The sequence below is a fragment of the Pongo pygmaeus genome, chromosome 5, assembly GCF_028885625.2.
Source record: "Pongo pygmaeus isolate AG05252 chromosome 5, NHGRI_mPonPyg2-v2.0_pri, whole genome shotgun sequence".
Lineage (NCBI taxonomy): Eukaryota > Metazoa > Chordata > Mammalia > Primates > Hominidae > Pongo > Pongo pygmaeus.
Genome location: NC_072378.2, coordinates 89,781,878 through 89,808,341, shown reverse-complemented (window position 1 = coordinate 89,808,341; position 26,464 = coordinate 89,781,878). Strand labels below are relative to the sequence as shown.

At 38.2% G+C, this 26,464-nt stretch overlaps 1 protein-coding gene across 2 annotated transcripts in view; it reads left to right on the top strand.

Moving 5' to 3' along the window:
* The window catches only part of BACH2 (BTB domain and CNC homolog 2), a 368,045-nt gene that overhangs the window by 17,547 nt on the left and 324,034 nt on the right, over positions 1-26,464 (top strand). The window contains exon 2 of one of the 2 annotated variants that reach the window (XM_063666431.1): positions 7,474-7,566. The exons of the other annotated variant lie outside the window; for it this stretch is intronic. The gene's annotated coding sequence lies outside the window, so the exon portion shown is untranslated. The remainder of the gene's footprint in view (positions 1-7,473; positions 7,567-26,464) is intronic. 2 annotated transcript variants of the gene reach the window in all.

The following is a 26,464-nucleotide window of genomic DNA, read 5'->3' as shown; positions in this document are numbered from 1 at the left end:
TGACTCTCCTGCCTCAGCCTCTTGAGTAGCTGGGATTACAGGCATGCGCTGCCGTGCCCAGCTAATTTTTGTATTTTTAGTAGAGACGGGGTTTCCCTGTGTTGGCCAGGCTGGTCTCAAACTCCTGAACTCTGGTGATCCGCCCACCCTCCCAAAGTGCTGGGATTACAGGCGTGAGCCACCGTGCCCGGCCGTATTCTTTTTTTTTAAGAGCAAGATTTAGGAAGATTACTGCATATCCCTATAGGATTTGTTGGATTTTAGATTTTTTCAGAATGGTTTGAAATCACATATTCTAGCTTGAACTCTAAACCTGGTCTGTCCATTATGGTAGTCATCAGCCACATGTGGCATTTGAGCATGTGAAATGTGGTTGAGATGTGCTGTGCAATACACACCAGCTTTCAAACAAAAAGGATATATATATATCTCCTTGATAATTTTTATTATGTTGATTACATGTTGAAATGATAATGTTTTACCTATATAGAATTAACTAATAAATATTAAGATACGTTTGGCCTGTTCCTTTTTATTTTTTATTTAATGTGGCTACTAGAAATTTAAAATTATATGTGGTTCACCTTATACTTTGATTTCAAAGTGCTGGTTTAGTCTCTAAAGTCTAGAGTGATTGAGAGCTCTCAGAGAAAAGAAGATCAGAGCTTAACAGAGAGTTTTAGAGATGAGATGCCACCGACAGAATCCACTTACTTGAAGAAATCCCAGTCTGCACCTTTGCCCTACTTTTAGAGATTACTGCTTTCTTGAACCCACAGAGTAGAGCACTGGGTAGCAAGCATTTAATATCTACAATGTACAGAGCATTGAAGGGGGATTAAAATAAGTATCACATAGGTCCCTGCCTTTAGGGAAAACATATAGCCTACTGGGGAAGCAAGATATGAGCACATGAGTTGTTAAATCATGGCTTGAGAGATACATAGCTGTTCAGTGCTCGGATCCAAGACTGTTGCAAACAGATGGTCGAGGCACTAAACAAAAAAGTGCTTCAAAGGAAGGAAAGGTCTCCATGGCCTGGAAGGGTGTCCCACCAGAGGAATGCCTTGGCTGGGCACTGACGAGTGCGTAGAATTTCAGTGGGCAGAGAGAAAGGGGGCATGGCCGGGTAGGAGGCAGGGCAGAGTGGTGGGAACAAGGAGGAAAACATGGGAAAGCACAGAACAGTTGAGAAGTCAGTGAGAAGAAGAGGTGGATTGAACCATTCTCTAGTCCACTTATTATTCAAGCTTTAATATTTGACCTCATCTCCTATAATATTATGTATCTTGACACTTCCGAAAGTTATTTACCAAGTGTCTCAAAGTAGAGGTTAGGGCAGGACACTTTAACTTTGGGTAGAATAAATGTTGCATATCTTTGATTGTTAGGAAGTTCTTTAAATGGCAAAACTGATAATATTATCTTGCCAGTTATGTTTATGCTAACATTTTGTGTAGAACCATGTAACTTTAAAGGCTTCTCAGATAAGTACATTATTAGTATTTCAGAAAGTAGTGCTCAGCATTTGTATATTCTTCTTGCTTAAAATGCCTTCAGTGTTATGTCATTTTATCTTTGCTGTTGGCTGCATTTTATAGAATTGGAAGCCAGAGAAGCTAAGATTGAATAATTAATGGTAGAATCTGGAATTTGAACCTAGCTCTTAAGCTTCTTCCATTTTACTGTGTGAAACACTCTAGTTTTCATTCCTGTAAGTCTGTTTCTTAAGAGAAGCTGATTAATTTTATTTCTTTTTAATTGAATGATAATATAGAGAAAAGTGTGCATATAACATATATTCATCTTACTGATGAATTTCCATAAAGTGAACACACTGTTGTAACCAGTTCCCAGATTAAGACACAGCATTATCAGTGCCCTAGAAATCCCTTAGGCTTCCTTCCAGTAACTACTTCACCCGTGGTAGCCACTACTCTGACTTTGGAAAGCATAGATTTGCTTTGCCTGTTTTTGAACTTTATATCAATGGAGATACAGAATGTACTATTTTGTGTCTAACTTCTTTCACTCGATAATATGCACAGTTAACTCATATTGTGCATGACACCATATTGACTATGGTAGTTGATTTTTCATTCTCCATGCTATATAGTATTATATTGTGTGACTATACCACTATTTATTAATTTGTATAGTTTCCACTTTGGGGCCATTATGAGTAGCACTGTGAACATTCTAGAACATATCTTCAGGTGAACACACATAATTATTTGTGTTGGGCATATTTAGGAGTTAAATCAGGAAAGCAGTGTAATTTTTAAATGTCTTGTAGATGAGGCTGAAATTTGACTTTGTGACACTCTTTTCAAGAAAAGAAGTGAAAACCTCAAACTGTTGGTGTCTTGAATAGTATATCAAAATAAATACTAAGGCAGCCATTACGAAAGGGTCCAAGATAGAGGAATTTTAATGCCCGAACACATTTTTTCAAGATAGGATGAAAATAGTCAATTCTCATGTAGAAAGAGTTTGAAAGGGTTAGGATATTAAAATACTGACGTTATATCACTCAGGTTTCTCTTACAGTTACATTTTTTTTTTCTCCAAGAGAATTTTTAGCAGGTGATAGTGGAAAACTAAAGTGTGATTGGTACCAAAATGACCATTGTCCCAGGGTATAATAAGGGATGAATAACTGGGGAGTGTATTTACTAGGAAATAAGAAAATGGGGTTGGGTAATAAATGGCAGGAAGGTACATTCCAAAATCTATAATGCAAGCTATGGTTCTCAAAATTTTACTGAAATTTCCCCTCTCTCTCACTCTTTTGCTTAGCATAATCTGCAGGCAAAAGAATTTGCATTCTTTTAAAGAAGGCAATTATAAATACCATAACTTGTTTTTAGAGAAAATCTTAGACGTTTATCCAGAGGCAACCTGTCTGAATGAAAATGTAGTTCTAGGATTTGCCAACACAAAAGACTTCAGTGTCTACCTTTAATGCTTATTAACATTAATGGTGATCATTTAAAGGTGTGTGTTTTATGTTTAGATTTATAAGTGTTGTTGATCTTAAGCAGACTAGGCAGAGAAATCCTCCACATTTTCTGTGCTCTCATTCAGGATGGCCCTAGGCATGTTACATGGGAAATGAGAATATGTGAATAAATACTCTCATACTTTCTTGGGCCTCAATGAAAAGAACATTTGTTACCATTTTTAGTCATAAATTAAAATTATTTCAGAGTAGGAAATATAACATTAATTTAGAACATGGCTGTCATAGATGAAACGTTTTACACATGTATTGCTGTGGTAGACATTCCTTGCATTTGTTGAAAGCCTCTCCTTTATAAAGTTAGTGAAGTGTGACTACTCTGACCTCCAAATACTGGGTGTATTTGAACTATGAAAGTAGGTTTAAAAGTTACACTTTTCTTTAATGCCCATTGATGATTTCTTTTTCTTTTTTTTTTTTAAGACAAAATCTAGCCCTGTCACCCAGACTGGAGTGCAGTGGTGTGATCTCGGCTCACTGCAGCCTCCACCTCCTGGGTTCAAACTGTTCTCCTGCCTCAGCCTCCCAAGTAGCTGGGACTAAAGGCGCACACCACCATGCCTGGCTAATTTTTTTGTAGACTGGGTTTCACCATGTTGGCCAGGCTGGTCTCGAACTTCTGACCTCAGATGTTCAGGCCGCCTCGGCCTCCCGAAGTGCTGGGATTACAGGCGTGAGCCACCGCGCCCATCCAGAGCAACAGGCACTGGGGCCTGCTAAGAGAGTGGAGAGTGGGAGGAGGGGGAAGAGCAGAAAAAAAAAAAAACTATCAGGTACTAGGCTTAGTACCTGGATGACAAAATAATCTGTACAACAAACCCCCGTGACACAAGTTACCCATATCATAAATCTGCACATGTAACCCTGAAGGTAAAAGTTAAGTAAATAAATATTTTATATTTATTTAAAAATTCTAAAATGGTTGTATTTTAAAAGTAAAAACAAATTTTGGTTAGGATTTGAGCTTATTCTTCTAATTTTCCAAATTAAATGTAAAATGAGAGCATCCCAGGTAGGGGGAGGTAGGGGAGAAACCAAATAATTTTCAAGTCATATTTGAAGAGCAGGTATGTTCTCTCATGATTTACAGTGCAGGTGCATTTTAATTTAACTGCTTCAAATGATGATAAAAATTGTTCAAGTAGAACAAAGCAAAGTTTTAGAAGTGACTTGTAAACAGCCCTTCTTAATTTTTTCCTGTTTTCTTTCCACTTATGTGACTTGCATGAATTTCTGAAGCAGTCCTTTCAAATGACACTGCTCCAAACATGTGAATTGCATTCATCAACAAAATCCAGCCTTTTCCTTTGTAGGACAATGTGGGGTCAAGAGGCAAGGGGTCTTTTCTTTGTCTAGCCTGGTGCCAAAGCAAAGACTAGTCCTCCCTGCATTTGGACCCAGTGACATGTTTCCGTTTGTCATTGAACACTAGGGGGAGGAACTGTAGCCTCTGAGGTACCCCCATTTGGTCCTCACCCTCTACCAGAGGATTTGCTGCTTCAGCTTCTTCAGTGCCCCAGGTATTTGATGCAAAGATTATGCACTTATGCTGCCAGTTATCAGGGTTGTGTGGGTGTCTTTAGAGGGGTCTCCCCTTAGCTTAGCATCAGGTCTCAATGACAGAATCTAAATAACACAGGTTACTCATCACGCGTTAAAGATTTTTTCCCTTTTCACATTGATGCTTCTGATATACTTTTATACGTTAGCTGATTGTATGTGCGTACTTTGTGGCTACCAAGATGCAGCTGGAAAGTGTGTGGGGGTTGTCTGCTTCCTCTGAGGCTGCTACAGGTGGTCAGGTGGGGGCGGCCGTGATAAAGGTACAGCACCCACTTCCGCCAGCTTGTCCTGTGCGCCCTGTAACCCACTGCATGAACCCGAGTGGCACTTCAACCGGATTTTCTTGTTGGCACTTTTATCTTTCACTGCTTCTGACTTGCCTGTTGAGGTTTATGACTAAGGTTGTGATTAAAAATTCCCTTTTTAGGTATGAAAAGTCTTTTCAATTACTTTGTGTTCCTTTTTTTGTTTTGTTTTGTTTTTGTTGTGTGTGGACTTTCTGGGTTTTGTAAAAATGAATCTTAAAAAAATCTTAATATTATGTAAGAGTTAGATAAAGGTTATAAGTAGCTAATATATTCTCTCATCAGGGCAATAGAATCAACGTATGTTCTTGGAAGATTAAGTGTGTTAAGTGCATTTTATGATGAAATGTTAAGTGCATTTCAGTGCACTGAAATGGGCATGGAAAAGCCCATTTCAGAATATTGTCATAAAATCATTAGACTTGGAAAGGTTTTTGTTTATTCAGTCTGTATTCCCCTATCTCTCTGTTTAATCTCTACATACTACTGTCCTTGGAGCACAGAGAAACGTGAGCTACCCTTGGAGGTTTATAGTCCCACTGGAAGAGAACCAGTGTTTATGCCTGATTATATGATAGGAGCTTTATATGTTCTTATTCAGTCTTTGAGGAAACCTTATAAATAAGATAATAACTTTTTCAGAGAAACAAGCTGGGGTTCTGAGACATTACCCACTTAGGGGCACCCAAAGGAAAGAGCAAGACCTCCAGCTCCATCACCAGTAATTTCCAGCCTGTGAGCTGCCCTCCACACTCAGTAATTTAAAAAACAACTTGATTTGGGGACATCTAGTAAATATTCTAGAAGTTCAGAGGCAAAAAAGCTAGGTTGCAGCTGAAGTTCTCAGATTTCCCACTGGCTGAGTGGGAAATCAGACCTGAACCTTGACAATGCGCAGAATTTGTATAGAGGAGCCAAGAGAAGAAGAGTTTCCGCACTGTATAAGCCAAATGAGGGAAGGTGTAATAACAAAGGAAAGGTGAGCACACAGGTTTAGGAGATGCAGTGTGGGCCAGTCCAGCTGGGAGCCATTACCATTTAACACTTAATGGAGTGCTTACTGTGCTAGGCACTCTTATAAGTTCTTCACACGTTTTAACTATTCTTATCTTCACAGCAAGCCTTTGCAGGAGATATTATCAAGTCCCCCCTGCCACTCCTTTTTTTAGAAACAGAGTCTTGCTCTGTTGCCCAGGCTGGAGTGCAGTGGTATGATCGTAGCTCATTGTGGCCTCGAACTCCTGGGCTCAAGTGATCCTTTTGCCTTAGCCTCCTGAGTAGCCAGGACTACAGGTGTGTGCCACCATGCCTGGCTAATTTTTTTTCCCCATAGAAACGGGATCTCGTTATGTTACCCAGGTTGGTTTTGAACACCTGGCCTCAAGCGCTTCTCCGCCTTAGCCTCCCAAAGTGCTGGGATTACAGGTGTGAGCCACTGCACCTGGCCTTCACTGAGGGATGAGGAGACTGAGGCATATAGCAGTTAAGTTGTGGAACTGTGATTCAAAGCATGGCCACCAGGATACAGAGCCTGAGGTCTTAGCTACTCTGCTGTCTTGTTTTCTCTCTACCAGGCAATGCAGGTTGCTTGTTAGAGGGGTGGTGAGGATTCTCGAATTGCTGGGGATAGCGAGAGGAAGATGAAAATGGCAGGGGTAGTGATAGAAAATGGCAGCAGCACGCTGGCCAATTTTACAAGAGGAAACATTAGGAAAGAAGAGAAGAAGGAGTTTTTCTCAGCTAAGCAGGATCTGGTCAGTGTAAGTGGGTAGGAAGAGATAGAGGTGAGATGTAACAAATCAATAGGCCTTGATGAATGACTGGAATTGAAGAAGACGGAATGAGCAAAAATGAATCTAAGATTTGGAGCTTGATTGGCTGGGAGGATAATTCTGCTGTTGCAGAAATCAATGAGGTCAATAGAAAAGCTCATTTTTCCACAGCAGTAGTGTTGCAGCAAGAAATGAAGGCTTTTGAATGAGCATATGCAGTAGAGATACCATATGCAGGAAAAATGGCTCACTGGAGAGTTGAGAATAAAGGAGAGGAGTTCAAGGGAGGGAATGGGGATGATTGGGGGGCTGTCTGCGAGGAGAGACTTGATGTGCTGGGAGTAGATGATTTCTGAGGGAGAAAGAGAGAAAAACCCAGGGCCTTAAAAAGTGTCCTTGGTCAAGAAGCAGAAGGAGAAAGAGGAGCAGGAAACCATAAAAGAAACAGGCGAAGCAGGAGAGAGAGGAGAATAAAAAGAGAAAAAAAGAAAACTACTGAACAGCGTCAGACACTACAAAGAAGTCAAGGAGAACAAGAGTGAAAGGGGGACATAAGATTTGACAAGGAAGAAGGCCCTTTGTACCCTGCATAGTAAGTCTTGGTGGCATGAGGAGGTGAAATCCAGTTGCATTAAGGTCTGTGGTATTGCTGAGTTCTTCCTCATGGGCAAGTCCCTGGACCTTTTCTAAGCACTAAATTTGCAGGTAGTTCAATGTCAAGCAGAGAAGGAAGTTGATTAACAGCACTTGGTTGCATGATACTACGTTTTGTTATAGTGACCTAACTGATCTAACGTGTTTTGTCTTTCAGCGCGTTCATTCACATAGCTCCCAGTTTTAACATTTCGCCACCTACTGAAGACATCATTTGGGGCCAAGCTGATGAGCCCTTGAAGCATAGCAGGTGAGGCAAGGACCTCAGCTTGGTCTTCATTTCATAAGTTTACACAGCTAGCTTACATTCCCACCAGCAGTGTGAAAGTGTTCCCTTTTTACCACATCCATGCCAGCATCTATTTTGTTTTTCAGTTATGTCCGTTCTTACAGGAGTAAGATGGTATCTCATGTGCTTTTAATTTGCATTTCCCTAATAGAGATGTTGAGCATTTTTTCTTATGTTTGTTGGCTATTTGGATATCTTCTTTTGAGAATTGTCTGTTCATGTCCTTTGCCCAGTTTTTGATAGGTTTTTTTAAATTAGAGTTTATTAGCTTTTAATATAAACATGAGAAAACCACATAAATTGTAGCATTCTTTTCAGAATAAAACTGCAATCAATACTTGAATGAATCTCTAAGCTCTGAACTTTATAAACAATGTTTTTTCTTTTTTTTTTCTTTTCTTTTCTTTTTTTTTTTTCTTTAATGGGGTTGTTTTTATCTTGCTGATTTGAGTTTCTTGTAGATTCTGGATATTAGTCCTTTGTCAGGTGCATAGTTTGCAAAGATTTTCTCCCATTTTGTGGGTTGTCTTTTTACTCTGTTGATTAATTCTTTTGCTATGCAGAAGCTTTTTAGTTCAATTAGGTCCCAACTATTTATTTTTGTTTTTGTTGCATTTGCTTTTGGGTTCTTAGTCATGAACTTTTTGCCTAAGCCAATGTCTAGAAAAGTTTTTCCGATGTTCTAGAGTTTTTATGGTTTCAGGTGTTAGATTTAAGTCTTTGATTCATCTTGAGTTGATTTTTGTATAAAGTGAGAGATGAGGATCCAGTTCATTCTTCTACATGTGACTTGCCAATTATTCCAGCACCATTTATTGAATAGGGTATTCTTTCCTCACTTTATGTTTTTGTTTGCTTTGTCAAAGATCAGTTGGCTGTAAGTATTTGGCTTTATTTCCGGATTCTCTGTTCTGTTCCATTGGTCTATGTGCCTATTTTTATACCAGCACCATGCTGTTTTGGTAACTATAGCCTTGTAGTATAGTTGGAAATTGGGCAATGTGATGCCTCCAGATTTCTTCTTTTTGCTTTTGTTCTTTTGGCTATGTGTACTTTTTTTGGTTCCTTATGAATTTTAGAATTTTTTTTCTAGTTCTATGAAGAATGATGATAGTATTTTGATGGGAATTGCATTGAATCTGTAGATTGCTTTTGTCAGTATGGTCATTTTCATAATATTGATTCTACTCATCCATGAGCATGAAATGTGTTTCCATTTGTTTGTGCCATCGATTATTTCTTTCAGCAGTGTTTTGTAGTTTTCCCTGTAGAGATTTTCACCTCCTTGGTTAGGTGTATTCCTAAGTATTTTATTTGTTTATTTAGCAGCTGTTGTAAAAGGGATTTAATTCTTGATTTGATTCTCAGCATGGTCACTGTTGGTGTATAGCAGTGCTACTGATTTGTGTTCATTGATTTTACCTCCTGAGACTTTACTGAATTCTAGGAGCTTTTTGGATGAGTCTTTAGAGTTTCTTAGGTAGTACAACCACTATGGAAAACAGTGTGGAGATTCCTTAAAGAACTAAAAGTAGAACTACCATTCCGTCTAGCAACCCACTATTATCTACCCAAAGGAAAAGAAGTCATTATATGAAAAAGACACTTGCACATGCATGTTTATAGCAGCACAATTCGCAATTGCAAAAATACGGAACCAGCTTAAATACCCATCAACCAATGAGTGGATAAAGAAAATGTGGTATATATACATCATGAAATACTACTCAGCCATAAAAAGGAACAAAATAATGGCGTTCATAGCAATCTGGATGGAATTGGAGACCATTATCCTAAGTGAAGTAACTCAGAAATGGAAAACCAAATATAGTGTATCGTATGAATGATATAATGGACTCTGGAGACTCGGGGAAGTTCCACTAGGGAACTTATCCATGTAACCAGAAACCACATGTTCCCCCAAAACTATTGAAATAAAATAAAAATTAAATTAAAATTTTAAAAGTTCACACAGCTGCCCAGCGTGTATCTCACTCACCGGGGCCATCAGCTTATTCTGTGTATTTCTAAGCATCTTATGAACACACTGATTGTTATAAGGAATCCAAACAATATAGCACTGCCACACTTGGGGCTGCTTTTTGTTTTAGGGCTCTTTTATTATGTCAAGTCCAACCGATATGAAAATAACCTAAATTTTCTCCGACTTCTCAGAAATTCTCAAAACATCAAAATGTGCCCCGTCTTTTGATGCTGGTTACCCCTTGGTGGGAATCCAGGATTTCCTTATTTCAGTGTCACAGCTGTGAGCTGTAAGCCATTTCATTCACCAGTGCTAGTTACAGTTGGTTTTATTTAAGCTGCCAGATTTGGAAATGCACCTCACTATAGCATTAGTTTAAAAAATTTAGGAAGGGGAGAAGAAATTTGTATGTACAAATGATGTTTTTTACTTTTGGACTGTAAGTATGTTTTTTGGTTCTTTATTCTTCCCACCAGTTTTTCTGGGTAGCTATAACTTGGTAGTATCAACTTTTAGAAAACTCAGAAGACTTAGAAGGATGTAAGCTCTCTCCCTTCCCTTCCCACCCCTCACCCCCAACATAGAATATTGGTAGGTGAAACTTTATTAAATAGAGTCTGCACAAAGTAGTCAGACCTTAGCCCCACCTAACACTGCCCCTTGTCTCTGTTACTGTTTTCTGTTGATATTAGCGTCTTCATTCAGAAGGATGAGAGGGGAGAAAAAAATGAAAATGAAGTTAATTTTGTTCAGCAAAAGTTAAAGTGTCTTTGGCTGAACTCTGGGTAGCTGGTTTTGGAGTTGTATGGGGTTTCATTTATTCTCCAGGTCTCTTAGTCTTCACTTGAAAATAGAAACTAGAGTTCATTTTTCCTGACAGGAACGAACTTAATTATTTACCTAGAATGGTTAGTAATCTGTTCTTATTACCAGAAAGCTTTCTTCTGATCTATTTAGTATCTTTTTTCATAAGAGTTTGAATATATTAGCATGTATTCTCAATAGAATCTAACCTTTCATTATTAAAGTTCCTAAATATCTTATATTACTATGTTTTAACATTATGAACATTGACTCTCATTGTTTAGAGTTTTGCTTCTCTAATTATCTTGGGTGAAGGACCAGTTTTGTTTTTAATTTCCAGTATGTCATGGATTGATAATTTTATAAAATGCAATAAAAATGATTTACTAGAAAAATGAAATACTAGAAAAATGAAATTTAAAGAAACTAAAAACATAAGCCTGATTAAACATTTATTATTCTTATAGTCAACAGACATAAAATTACTCTGGCAAGCTGCTGTAAAAAAAACTCTAAAGGTCTACTCTCAGTTTCTGTGCTTATTCTGGGACTGGGGCTGGTCTGCAGAGTCCAGTTTGAGTTGCGCTGTTGGACAGAATATATACAATTTAGGAGACTGAAGTTCAGTAGATACTAATTTCAGAACATATCCTCAAAGTGGGTTTTGGGGGACTGTCCCCTTCACATTTCTTGCATATATAAAAGGCAAGTGCAGTTCGGGTACAGTGGTTCACGGCTGTAATCCCAGCACTTTGGGAGGCCAAGACAGGCAGATCACTTGAGATCAGGGGTTTGAGGCAAATTTGGCCAACATGGTGAAACCTCGTCTCTACTAAAAATACAAAAATTAGCCAGGCGTGGTGGTGTGCACCTGTAATCCCAGCTACTCAGGAGGCTGAGGCATGAGAATTGCCTGAACCCGGGAGGCAGACGTTGCAGTGAGCCGAGATCACGACACTGCACTCTAGCCTGGGCGACAGAGCAAGACCCTGTCTCAAAAAAAAAAAAAAAAAAAGCAAGTGCAGAAGAAAAACCTGTTGGCTTAAACTTTTTCTACTTTTAAAAAAATTATAGGACAATGCATAAAATAATATTTAGGTGAATATAGAAAAAGTTGATTGTCTTTCTCCCACTCCTCTGGTTGTTTCTTTTCCTTTCTCTATACATCATATACATACATACAAATATATACCTTTACATGGAGAAGGGACATTTTTTCTCCTACTAAAATGGCATCATAAACGATACTCTGCAACTTTCTTTAATATTTTGTTACAACATTTATCCGTATCAAATATGAATCTAGTGGCTCTTTTTAACAGTTGCATAATATCCTATGGTATCGTTGTACCATAGTTTATTCAATTATTCCCCAGCTGATATACATTCAAGAGCATTCTAGGTTTTTACCATTCCTAACAACACTGCAGTTAAATTCTTATACATATATTTTATGTATCTACTTTGATATTTGAAGGATAGTTTCCTAAAAACGGAGTCAATGACTCATACATGATGTCAGATGATACTCCAAAAAAGTTACATTGCTGTAGAGTCACACCTGCAAAATATGAGAGTACCTGTTTGCCTCACCCATAGGAATCTTTTTAAGTGTTCTCTCTCTGCAGTGTAAAGTGATCACTAGCTGTTTTAATTTGAGTTCCCATGATTGCCAGCGAGAGTGTGCTTCTTTTCATATGTTTAAGGGCCTGCTGGATCTTTCTATTCAATTTGGGGGCAACAGAACTTGACAGATTTTATTTTATTAGATCTTTTGTGTACCAAGTTTTCTGCCTGTAGTACACGCAGTGGTTGGGGTTTATATTATTTGTTCGTTTTAGTAGGGTAGAGGACATGGGAAAAGAACAAAGATACAGTGTTGAGGGTTTTTTGGTGGGGGGGAGATGTCTAATTTTCTTTGTCTAACATGTTTTTTTTCTTCAAGATCAGCTTACAGGAAATCCGTCCCTATTTGTGTGTGATGTAAAAAGGGCACAGGGTGGGGCATCTTTATAGCTTGGCATAGTGTATATCGTTATTCAAGACTGCTCAAAGACTGTGCATTGGCATGTGTACTTTTAAAAAATTGAGGTAAGTTCATATAAAGTTAACCCTCCTCAAGTGTACAATTCAGTGGCATATAGTACATTCACAGTGCCGTGCGACTGGGACCTCTGTCCAGTTCTGAAACATTTTCCTCACCCCAAAGGAAACTCCGTCCCCATTAAGCAGTCACTCCTCATTCCCCTCATCCCTCAACCCCTGGAAACCACTCATCTGCTTCCTGCGTCTGTGGTTTCACCTTTTCTGGATATTTCATATAAATGAGTCATGCAGTATGTGACTTTTTATGTCTGGCTTTTTTCATTTAGCATAACATTTTTGAGGTTCATTTGTATTGTTGTGTGTATCCGTACTTCATTCCTTATTGTGGCTGGATAAAATTTTATTGTATACTACAATATACAATAATTTGTTTATCCATTTACCAGTTGATATTAGGGTTGTTTCCACCTTTTGGCTGCTGTGAACAATTGCCCATGTACACCTAGATGCCAAGTTAAGTCATAGAGAGGGATGAGGGAAGAAGAAGGACAGCTGAAAAGAGCCTCCCAGGGAGCATCTTCTGTCTTCTAGAGCTTTCCTGTCTCTGTAGTTGGTCATCTACAGGCTCTTTAGGAGGCCAGGTCAGTCATGGGGCCAGATTTGGGATCTGTTTTCATTGGGATTTAAAAAGGAATTTACATCCCACCCTCAGGGCACTAGGTCTGCTCTAGCCTCCATGAGTGCAGTTGCCACGAGGAACATTCATGGCTATTCCTCCATGGTTGTTGCCTCTACCTTTAGCATCTGGGTTGGAGCTTGTAGAATGTGGTGATCAGAAGGAGGAATTGTGCCCACATAGTACCTGGGCATACAACAGTATAGGCTCATTTCCCATCTCTGCAGCCTTAGTCCAGTTATGTACCTCTCAGTTTTCTCCCTGGTAAAATGGCATTACTAATACTTACATCATAGGGTTGTAGAGATAGTTACATGGGATAATGTTTAGAGAGCACTGTTACGGTACCATGTGGTAGTACTTGATAAATGTTCATTTTTTCTCTTCTCAGTGTTTCTCTGTCCTCTCTTATCCGGTGCCCAGGACATTACATACTTCACAAGGTAGTAGTAAGTTTAAAATGAGTTGATAATGCAGATGAAGTCTCTTAGCACCATGCCTGCAACGTAAGTCAACACTCACTATATACAGAAAGATACCTTACCTTGCAGTTAGGATTTCTCATTGGGAAAATGCCATCCAGTTGATTACAAGCCATCTAAAGTGTTTTAAGTGGTAAAGATTTCACCTGGGTATATTGAGTTGTTCTGCAGTGTGGTGTTTATTACCATAGACACATCAGGCTAATTAAGACAGCCATGTTCAGGATAGATGCACTATCACTAAGATCGTGATGTGTGAGTTGGGCATTTCTCATCATGTTAGCACAAATATATTAAAGAAAGTTACTTTTATATCAAAGTGTTTGCATCCCAAAGAAAATACTTGTACAGCCTAAAATTCTCTTTCTTGTGGAAGCTGACAAGAGACTTCTGTCTTGCCCTCCAAAGTGATTTAGTATCCTGTTTTGAGTACTCTTTGGGTGCTGTTATTTAGAAATTCTATTTTAGAGCAAATGGGAAGGATTTTATAAAAAAGGGAGAAGCAACTGTCCTCCACCATGCTCTCTCTCAACTGTGTAACAAGCCTCTCTGAAGGTGAAGTAGATCCCCATAATGTGGGCCCCGTGCGAGACCCTTTTACAAGGTTTTCTTGTTGTAATGGCTGATATAATTAAAGGAGAGAGTTCATGTTTTGTCTGAAATGGAGCATGCCTTGAGTTACAATGTTTTGTTTTTCTCACCAAATAATAGCGAACAGCTTGTATAAGATTTTTACATAAACATTTGAAAAAGCATTCTTGTCTTCACTGAAATTGTGAAAGCCTTTTAAGAATATTTGTAGCACTTATGTTTTTAAATGTATAGGTCTAACATGCAGTTGTTTATTTGGTAAATTCGTTCCATGAGGGTGCTTTGAATCTACCTCCAACCTCTCACGGGTCTCCCAGACTTCCCAGGAACCACTGCTTGACAGCTGGAGAGACAGCAGGTGAACCAGGGTCTCACTGGGAGGGAAAGACCAGGAAACCCCAAAGGGACAGCTTTCTGGAGAAAAATTCCTGGCTGTGAATGCCTCTTCACCTCCATCCCAGATGCACACTTCCAGGATGTGCAGATTGAGTCAACATCATGTCTGTAGAGGACAACAACATGTCTTTTGTTAGTCTTGACATTTCTTTAGCCCTAGGCTTCTCAAGTTTTAGATGTGTGGTGCTCAAGAAATGCATTTACAATTTGAAAACCTGGTGCTCATTAAGTAATTCTTTTAAAACTTTTTTCTTTTCCTTTTGAAAAATTCAAACCTAGAGAGGAGATGAAAGAACCGTATGAAGAACATTTATATATCCTTTGTTTGTATTTGCCAATTATTAATATTTGTTATTTTGTCTCTGTTTTATATGTGTGTTGGCAAGAGGGGTTCATTTTTTAGAACTATTTAAAAGTAAGTTGCAGACTTACTTTCATGACATTTTTCCCTAAAGACTTCAGCATCATTTCTGAAGAAGAATAACATTTTCCTACGTAACCACAATCCTGTTATAAAGTAAGTCTTAATTGAAGACTTCAGACAGAGGACAAAAGAGTGAAAAAGGCAGAGATTGAACAAAGCTATAATTGAACTTGGAAAGTATAAGGAGAAGAAATATAGGAAGGTAACTAGAACTCCTGTTTGGTTCCTTAAAGGATAAATTGTGTATATACCAATAAATCACCCAATGAATGCAGATTTTCTTCAAATATTTACTTTATGTAGTCCAAGGAGTTTCTCCTGGTGCTCTGAAGTCAGTGTTTTGGCCAGGGTTATAAGCTTTTCAGCCTGTAAATACATTTCTTCAGCATCATCAATCTAAAACCTGAGTGACCACATCCTACTTAGACTTGTGGTTAGGAGCAAATTTTCAAGGGATTTTGCTGGTGCCGTTACATTGAGAACATGGGACCTTCAGTTATTACAGTCAGAAATGTTTACTAATGGGCAGTTAGCGTAAACATGGGAGTCCTTTCCTGACATTTCATTTAGGTTTGAGTAAAAGCTGATGTGTTAGCACACTATTTTGAGAAATAATTTTACAGGCTTGGCAAAATGTTAAGCTTGATGTCATCACAGACTTTTGCAGATTTAGGCTTCAGGAGTCAGTGCAAGAAAAAATGCTACTCTTATAAAGGCTGAACAGCAGGAACAAAGTTAAGTGGATGGCATGTAGACACATCACTAATTTGTCTATTTTAAAACAAAGATATACATTTTCTTGATACCACTAGCTTATAGAACATTAAACAAAAGGTTTCTTTGGACTGTTTCCCTGAAAGCCCCCTTCTTCGGTAGGATTTAATATTTTGCCAGAAGAATTATGTTTGGGGATTTATTTTTCAAATTTTTTAAAAAAGCTATTTTCACTAAGCTTTGGGATGGGAACCATATTAAGCTGTCTGTCTGACTAAGCACATCAGGCATCATCATGTCAAGAATGAGAAACTGTGTGTTTCCTTTAACAGCGGTGTATGTCATAGAGATGTTTGACCCATGAATTTTCATGAAAAGGTCCGTTTTCAGTAAACTCTTGTGCTTACCTAGTGTCTTCAATGTGATAACTGGCCTCCCACTGATCAGGGGTGAGATGCATCACAGAGAGTTTGAAACTATACATTTTATCTTTTATTTCCTTTTTCTTTTTACTCTTTCAGCCTTCAGTGGTCATGGAGATTTTTTATTTTAAATTCCAATTTTACATATCAAATTTACAAGCTGTGACTTTTAAAATAATTGTTGTACTCTTTTCTGTGAGTGAATTTTAAAAAGCATTTAATGTAAAATGCATGTGTAGTTTCTTGTGTATCAAAGCCATGCTTTTCCTTAGCTCAGCTTAATCGTCTCCTGTTTCCAATTTGTGTTAGAAAGTTCTGTGTGAAATGTGAACTCTAGTTTATATACTTACTGTTAATGCGTGTCCCTTGGGATAATAGCCCTTGAGCTATCTTTGTGGCTGTCTTACGTAGACCATTTGACTCTTTCTCCTTTAATGCCAAGTATCCACTTTTCACATGTAAATTGGAGATGTCACTACCTGAACTTGGACACCAGTGTGTGCATGTAATGTTGATTGGTGTCATCATGGTTTTTGGCTACTCTGTGATAATTTTGTTTTTCAGAGGCAAATTTTGTGAGGCCAAACTTCGGAGATTGGGTCTGTACATCATTCATTCTTTCAGTCAGTAAACATCCATTTAGTGCCTACTCTGTGTCAGTGCTAGTCAAAAAGGAACAGGGCAGGATTGCTGTCCTGGAGTCATGTGCATGCATGGTACCCATGAATGGGTACTAACAGCACAACAGCCACTTGAATGGCCTGGGAATGGGGGCGAGGGGATGGGAAGGGGTTCCACAGATAGGTGAATTGGTCTGTAAAAGTCATCGCTGTACAAATGAATCCCAAACCAAACATTGAAACAGTGCCCAGTAGATTCCCCCAGTTAGGACAGGGTCATAGAGCATTTTAGGCAAAGGGCCCATACAGTGCCATAGAAGCATGAAACATATGCCACATTGTATGAATTTCAAATAACTTCATATAATGAGAGTTTGGGAACATGGAGAAGGTAGTGGAGGAAGATCAGACTAAAACTGATTATGAAGGACCTTATGTACTATGCCAAGGAGGCTGGCCTTCATCCTGTAGTCAGTGGGGAACAACTTCAGGAATCTTAATGCAGAGGTTTCATGATGAAATTTGTGCTTTAGAAATATTCTCTTGCAGCACTATGGAGGTACAGCTAAGTAGGAATGGAATCCAAGGCAAGAGGGTCACTCTGCTCCTACAAAAGTTCATGGGGCAGTGGCAGTTGGGAGATAAGGAGATGATGGTGCTGAGAGCTAGTTAAGAAATAGAATCCTCAGAACTTGGTAACTGATTGGTTATGGTTATTGAGACTACATGGGTGACTACATGAGTGATCTCATCAGTATATAAGTGCTCAATTAGGTCATGAGATCGAGGGGCGATATTAATGTAGGAAACAGAGAACAGAGAGAACCAATGACATAAGCCCTAGGAAGTGGACTTTTAAGGAGGAAGCAAATAAAAAGAAGCTTTAGAAGGAATGATCTGAGGGTATGAAGAAAACCTGAGGATAGGGTGTTCTGCGAACCCAAAGCAGGAATCTGCAGAAGGAGTGGTCAAGAATGTTGAATACTTCAGAGGGGTCAAGCAAAGGTTCCCGGATGTGTCAACTGGTAGGTTCAGTAATCCTAGCAAGAGCAATTAGTGGGTGGTGAAAAATAAGAAATGGGATGGTTCATTTATACTACTCTTTAAGGAGCTTAGATATGAAGGAAAGGAGAGCAAGAGTTGTCAAGGAACGTTTTTTTAATATTCTTTTTCAAGGTTAAAATCTCAAGCAAGTTTACATGCTGGAGGATAGATATAATCCATTAGAGAGGAAGAAGAAGGAGATAACTGATGGAATAATGTCTCTAAGCAGATCTGATGGCTTATAAGCTAGAACACATGGCAAGATTAGCTTTGGGCTAGAGAAAGGACAACTCAGTTTTTAATAGATGGGAACAAAGGAGGAAAGACTGGGTGTGGATATGGATAAGGGATTGTAGGTCTTGAAAGTTGGAAGTTTGAGGGCTGTAGTGTCCATGAAAATAAGTGCTTAGATCTACAGCTAGAAGCATAGTTGACTGATGGCCCAACTGCTGCCCCTCTGCAGCCACCCTTGCATTGTACTAAACTACAAATTGCCACTAGCTTCTCCCAGTCATGACCAAGCACAATAGGGGCTCCTATTGCAGGCTCATTCCTCTGGGCCACAGGACTTTTCCAGTGGGCCAAATTGGCTCAAGAACTCCTACTGGCCTGAGCAGACCTTTCTTGAAACTGTGCTGGAATCCAAGACTTCCTAGCCATTCCTTCTTCCTTTCCTCTCCATGTTCATAGGTGTGGTTCGAAGGACCTCCCACATTCTGTGTCTTCCTTTCTCAATATATCTTTTGTATTTCTAGTTCTATCTTGGTACCTGCTTCTGGGTAGACCCAAACTAACATAAAGAATTTGGTCAAAATGTGTATATTATTAAGGTAATGCTAGCTGCTGTAAAAATAACTTCTCAGTTCAACAACGTGTACATCATTCAGACAGAAATTAGTAAGAAATGCAGGACTTGAATTGCATTTTTGACCAAATGGACCCAATAGACACGTACAGAATTTTCCATCCAACAGCAGCAGAATGTAAATTTTTCTAGAGTACACATAGAACATTCTCCAGGATGTTAGGCCATATATTAGGCCACAAAATTTAAGATTGAAATTATGTCTAGTATCATTTCAGATATAACTTCAAACCACAGTGGTATAAACTAGACATCAGTGACAGGAGGAATCTTGAAAAATTCACAAATATCTGGAACATAAACAACATGCTCCAGAACAACCAATGGGTCAAAGAAGAAATTAAAAGAGAAATTTAAAAAATGCCTTGAGACAAATGACAATGGAAACACAATATATCAGAACTGATGGGATGTAGGAGAAGCAGTTCTAAGAGGAAAGTTTATAGCAATATATGCCTCCATTAGAAAAGAAGAAAGATCTCAAATGAATAGTCTGACATTACACCTCAAGGAACTAGAAAAAGAACAAACTAAAACCAGATTAGTAGAAGGAAAAAAATAAAAATCAGAACAAACATAAATCAAATGGATAATAGAAAAACCACAGGAAGAATCAATAAACTTAAGAGTTGGGTTTTTTTAAAAGTAAAATTGGCAAACCCGTAGATAGTCTAACAAAGAAAAAAGAAAACTCAAGTAAAACCAAAAATGAAGTTGAAGAAATTACAACAGACACCTCGGGAATAAAAAGGATGATAAGTCCCTATTATGAACAATTATATGTCAACAAATTGGATGGCCTAGAGGAAACAGATAAATTCCTAGGAAAATACAACCTACCAGGATTGACTCAGGAAGGAATAGAAAGCCTGTAACAGACCAATCACAAATAGATTGGAGAAGTAATGAAAAACCTCTCAACAAAGCCAAGCCCAGGAACAGATAGCTTCACAGCTGAATTCTACCAAACATTCAAAGAATTGATACCAGTACTTCTTAAACTCTTCAAAAAAAAAAAAAATAGAACTAGAAGGAATACTTTCAAACACATTTTATGAGGCCCGGATCACCTTGATACCCAGCCAGCCAAAGACATCACAATAAAAGAAAATTTAAACCCAATTTCTCTGATGAATGTTGGTGCAAAAAGCCCCAGTAAAATATTAGGAAACTAAATCCAACAACACATCAAAAAGATTACATGTCATGACTAAGTGGGATTTATCCCTGGCATACAAAGCTGGTTTAACATCTGCAGATCAATCAGTAGTGATACATTGCATTAACAGAATGAAAGATAAAAATCACATGATAATCTTAATTGACACAGAAAAAGCATTTGACAAAGTCCAACATCCTTTATTGAGAAAAATGCTCAATAGTGTATGTATAGAAGGAAATCTTCTCAATGTAATAAAGGCCATTTATGAAAACCCACAGCTAACATTATAATACATGGGGGAAAACTGAAAGTTTCTCCATGAAGGTCTAATATTAGGCAGGCATGGATGCCGGCTTTCACCACTTCTATTCAACATAGTACTGGAAGTACTAGCAATAGTAATTAGATAAGGAAAAGAAATTAAAGGCATTGAGGTCAGGAAGAAGTAAAGTTATCTCTATTTGCAGATGGTGTGATCCTATATTGTAGGGGGAAAAAAAAGCCCCTGCAGATTCCACACAAAAAAAACTGTTAGAACAATGAATGAATTCAGTAAAGCTGTGGGATGCAAAATCAACATGCAAAATCAGTTGCGTTTTTTTTTTCATACCAATTACAGTCTGTTTGAAAAGAACATGAAGAAAATGGTCCCACTTAACAATACCATCAAAAAGAACAAAATACCTAGGAATAAATTCAACCAATGTGAAAGATATGTACACTGAAAACTATGAAATGTTAATGAAAGAAATTAAAGAAGCACAAAAAATGGAAAGATATCCCATGCTCATAGGTCAGAAGAATTAATATTGTTGAAATGTCCATAGTACCCAAACCAATATACAGATTCAATGCAATCTCTTATCAAAATCCCAATGACCTTCACAGAAATAGAAAAAATGCTTCTTAAATTTGTACAGAATCATGACAGACCCTGAATAGCCAAAACAATTATGAAAAAGCAAAACAAAGTTGGAGGTATTATACTTCCTGATTTAAAATTATATTACAAAATTTGTAGTAATAAAGACAGTATTATACAGGCATAAAAACAGACACATAGACCAGTGGAACAGAAGAGAGAGTCCAGAAATAAATCCACATATATATAGTCAACTAATTTTTGACAAGGGCACCAAGAAGACACAATGGGAAAAGAATAGTCTCTTTGATAATGATGTTAAGAAAACTGGATTTCCACATGCAAAAGAATGGAATTGGACTGTTATCGTATACCATATACAAAAATCAACTCAAAATTGATAAAAGACCTAAATGTAAAAGCAGAAACTGTAAAACTCCTAGACAGGAACATAGGGGAATAGCTCCTGGACATTGGCCTCGGTAGTCAGCTTTTGGATATCACGACAAGAGCTCAGGCCACAAAAGCAAAATTAAATAAATGGGGGCTGGGTGCAGTGGCTCACACCTGTAATCCCGGCACTTTTGGGAGGCCGAGGTGGGCGGATCACAAGGTCAGGAGATCGAGACCATCCTGGCCAACATGGTGAAACCCCGTCTCTACTAAGAATACAAAAATTAGCTGGGTGTGGTGGCGCACACCTGTAATTCCAGCTACTTGGGAGGCTGAGGCAGGAGAATCACTTGAACCCAGGAGGCCGAGGTTGTAGTGAGCTGAGATGGCGCCACTGCACTCTAGCCTGGAGGACAGAGTGAGACTCTATAAATGGGACTACACCAAACTAGAAAGTTTCTGTACAGTAAAGGAAACAATCAACAAAGTGAAATAGCAGCCTACAGATTGGCAAAAAATTCCAATCAGTATATCCCAATAGCCCAGTGTACATCAGATATTTTGCAAATCATATATTTGGTAAGAAGTAGCCAAAATTTATCAGGAACTCATACAACTCAATAGCAAAGAACAAACGAATTACATGATTTATAAAATGGGCAAAAGGCCTGAATAGACATTTTTCTAAAGAAGACACAAAGATGGCCACAGGCATATGAAAGAGTACACAACATCATATCAGGGAAATGCAAATCAAAACCACTGTGATTTACCTCCTCACAACTGTTAGGATGGCTGTTATCAAAAAGCCAAAAGATAACAAATGTTGGTGAGGATGTGGAGGACTCTTGTCCACTGTTGGTGGGAATGTAGATTGGGTATAGTTGTTATGGAAAACGTTATAGAGGTTTCTAAAGAAATTAAAAACAGAACTACCGTATATGACCCAGCCATTCCTTTTCTGGGCATATACCCAAAGGAAATGAAATCACCTCGTAAAGATGTCTGCACTCCCATGTTCACTAAAGCATGATTCACAATAACTAAGATATGGAAACAACCTAAGTGTCTGATGATGGACAAATAGAGAAAGAAGTGGCTATAAGTATACCACATTTGGTATATACCTAATGAATATTATTCAGCCCTAGAAAATCATGAGAGCTTGTCATTTGCCACAACATGGGTAAGCCCATTGTGCTAAGCGAAATACGCCAAAGAAAGACACGTATTATATGCTCTTACTTATATGTGGAACCAAAAAAATTTCAAATATGCAGAGAGAGAGAATAAAACAGTGGTTACCAGGGATATGGGTTGTGGGCAGGAAATGGAGAGATGTAGGTCAGAGGATACAAAGTAGTATGAACAAGTGTAGAGATCTAATGTGCAGTATGAAGACTATAGGTAATAATGGGATTCATGCTAAATGAGATTTTAGCTACTCTTAACACAAAAACAAAAATAGGGTAACTGAGATGATGGATATGTTAATTTGCTTCACTACATAACCTTTTTACTATCTATATTAAGCCTATAATATCACATTGTATACCATAAATATACGTAATAAAAATTATTTTTAAAAAGAAAAAGAAAAAATACAAGATAACTTCTCAACATTTCACTGTTCTAACACAAGTTTCTTCCTTATTCACATGAGGTCTTAAATGGGTGTTGATGAATGGTAGGTGACATTTTCCTCCTGGAAATCCTTCGGGAATTCAGATTCCTTCCGTCTTGTAGTTTCTCCATCTTCAACATGTGACTCCCAGAGTTACTGTGCTTGTTTGCATCACATCAAGAGAGGGGGAAGAACATGGAAGGTTACACATGGAAGGTTTTTATGGAGTAGGCCTAGAAATTAGCATAGAAATTAGGCCTAGAAATTAGCATAATCACTTTCACTTACATTTCGTGGTAGAACTCAGTCACATGTCACCAACTAGCTGCAAAGGAGGCTGGAAAACGTGGCCCAGCTGTGCACCAGGAAGAGGACACTATAAGTTTCATGGAATAGTCCCTGTGGGAAGTGGGAGGACACAGCTAATGCTATGAGGCCTGGATTTATCACACTGTACAATTTATGTGAGGTTTTTTTTTTCCCCAGGAGCTTCAACGTTGAGTTCACTGGTGAAGTTGCTGAGAAAACAGGTGGTTGAGTTTGAAATTCAGAGTTTGGAGGTTCAAAACTGAATAGTTTTAAAAGGAAAACTTGGGCAAGTGTCCATTGGAAAATGTCTTTTCAATGTTTCGGTACATTTGGGGGTTGATATGAGAAGGGCTTAGTCACAACATATGTCACTCTGTGTGTTGCTGGTTTTGAGTCCTGCACCTGGACAACCAAACAGGACTGGCCCCTTCCTTCCTGCTTCACGTTGGACCCTTCAGTCGGAGATAGTATGGCTTACAAAGGGAGAGATGTTTTCAAACCCTGTGAAACCACCCAGTGTTCAGATGAACCATTTATCTTGCACTTTTCTCTAATACAAATGAATGAACCTTGCTTCTTCTAGCTAGTACCCTTATTCACCTGCTCTTCTGGTGGTATGCAATGCTCATTACATTTTTTGCTTTTGCAAATTTGTCTCATTGTGTTTCCTTTGCTTAAAGTTGGCTCTCTTCTTCCTCCCTCTTCTCCTCCCTTGAATCATTGTCAGTCCAAATCCTGGACAACCTGTCCTCTCAGGCCCAACTCAAATGCCATCTCCTCTGTCATTCTCCCCATTTACCACAATTGAGTGCCTCCTCTATTCCTGACACCCTTTGAGTCTCAGTTTCACCACTCAGGTGGCCCATGGCTGCCTTGATACTTTTGTATGAGTCTTTCACCTACTAGATTTAAAACTTGATGATAGAACTGTGACTTCCTAGTACTACCTGCTCTTAGCACAATGTCTTACACACAGTACATTTTTAATAAATAATTATTGGTGAAAATGAATAAATATTGCTTATTGTGGAGCAGATAGAATGAAGTTCAGTTTGGAGAATCAGTCTTGTGTGGCCACAGATCACATGAGGAATGTAAAAGTTAAATAGATAAAACAAGCCTAAGATAATGGGTTAGAAGGGGAGAAAGGCCTGCACCGATTTTTTGCATCTCTAATGATCATAGAGATATGATTTGTATTATTTATGTGGGCTAGAAAAGGGGATCTCTATTAGGGCTCTGAAGTTTGTGAAGGCTCCAGCCACCCATCTGATGTTGAAAAGGTCAATTGATTGAGTACCCACTGTATTTACAATCTTGACTTATTTTGGAGCATTAATGGAGGCAAACTGAGATTTTAGTTGGTTGTAGGCAGTATAAGTTATATCAATGCTCAGGGGAGTAGTTTTGAGTTTGAAACATCACAGTAACTTCTTCAGGCTTTTAAGATGTACATAAAATACTTGTAAGCGAAAGATAATGAATTGACAAGAGACCTCTTTATACAGCTAGAATATATCAAGTTGTTACTTTTCTACAAATCTCCTTATAGATTGGGTTTTGCTGGTACTGTTTTTATGGTTGTAGTATGGTTGTAGTTGTTTATTGTAGGTTAAAAGTCCAAGAGGAAATGGCTCTTAAATATAAAATGTATATTCTAAATATAATATATAGATACTATGTATAAGCTATTCTTCTGCTGTAGGTCCTTTTTATTTTCTTAAAGCCAAACATATTGTGTGTGATTCAAACAGGTGGAGAGCAATTAATTTAAAAGTGGCCTAAAACCCACCTTCCTCTACTACCTTTGAAGGGCATTATACCATTATATGATCCAGGATTTATACAGCAGATTATTTTATCACTACTCCCTTAGAGCAAACAATCAATCAGCTTCATTTTATTAGGATGCTTTAATATACCCGTTTTAAAAATGTTTATTTAATATTTTTAAGTAATTTTGAAAAGATCTAGGAAGATTCACATACTCATTTTTTCATGAACAAATTATGCTGTATACTTAATTGAGTCTGTCTGTAGGGATCATTTATTTCTATTCATCAACTCTTTACCAAGCTTCATACTAGATATTGAGATGATAGTCTATGGATTTTGTTTCTCTTATGTTTTTCTAGTATGTCTTATCTTTTGGGGTTTATTTCTGGCCCTGGAGTTCATTCTTTTATGTAAGTTCTCAGCTAATTGTGATTTGTTGCTAAATTACCTGCATTCAAGTTTTTATAAATAAATGTAGATATTTTGAAAACTATTTATTTTAGGATACTAAACAGTAAGACAAGGATACACTGCACCGTTGTGTACAAAAGGTCTTTTGGAATATGACTTCTTTGTTAAAAGCAATTTGTGCCATGGTAGTTTTAAAAAAAATAGTTTGGCAATGATGTTTTCATTTATTACTATGTACATACTGCATTTGAGCAGAGAGAAGTTTTTTATTATGACTAAGGCCTCTGTGTGACCAACTTCAGGCCAAATATGAAATATATGGTGTTACAAGTGCTGTGTTTTCTCTTTAAAATACAGTTGGATTCTTCCACGAGGTATATTAAAAATGCTTTGACATCATTATTTCATCTTGAGTTACCCTTTCATTCACTAGCTTGGTTGGAGAAAATTAACTCTTCAGTACATGATACCGAAAATCTGTTGATGCAGCCTCCCTCCAGTTCTTAGTATTTAATTTCATGAGGGACATAGCACTTTTCCCCATGTAATTACAGATTGGTAGAGTTGAGCAGGACCTTAAACACCATAGGCTGAGGCAGGAGAATGGCGTGAACCCCGTGGGGCAGAGCGTGCAGTGAGCTGAAATCGCGCCACTGCACTCCAGCCTGGGCGACAGCAAGACTCTGTCTCAAAAAAAAAAAAAAAAAACCCCATCCAATGCAGATACCTCTTCTAAGGTATCCTAATTTCTATATAGAAAATAATTCTAATTATCAGTTTACTTGGCAAATCTGCCATAATAAAGTCTTTTTCAAAGTTGTCTATGCTCAGTTCCCCTCAATATTTCTCATAATATTAGTTCCACAGTCATTCTGATCTCACTCCTTTTTGCTTTCTCCAGTTTATCAGAAAGTTCCTTAAAATGTAGTGGACAAATTATAGAACTACCTCCCTTTTTTTTGAGACAAGATTTCACTCCTGTCACCCAGGTTGGAGTATAATGGCGCAATCTTGGCTCACTGCACCCTTCACCTCCCAGGCTCAAGCACCTCTTCTGCCTCAGCCTCCCAAGTAGCTGGGTCTACAGTTGCACACCACCATGCCTAGCTAATTTGTGTATGTCTTGTAAAGACGAGTTTCGCCATGTTACCCAAGCTGGACTTGAATTCCTGACCTCAAGTGATCTGCCTGCTTTGACCTCCCAAAGTGCTGGGATTATGGGCGTGAGCCACTGCACCTGGCCCTAAAGCTACT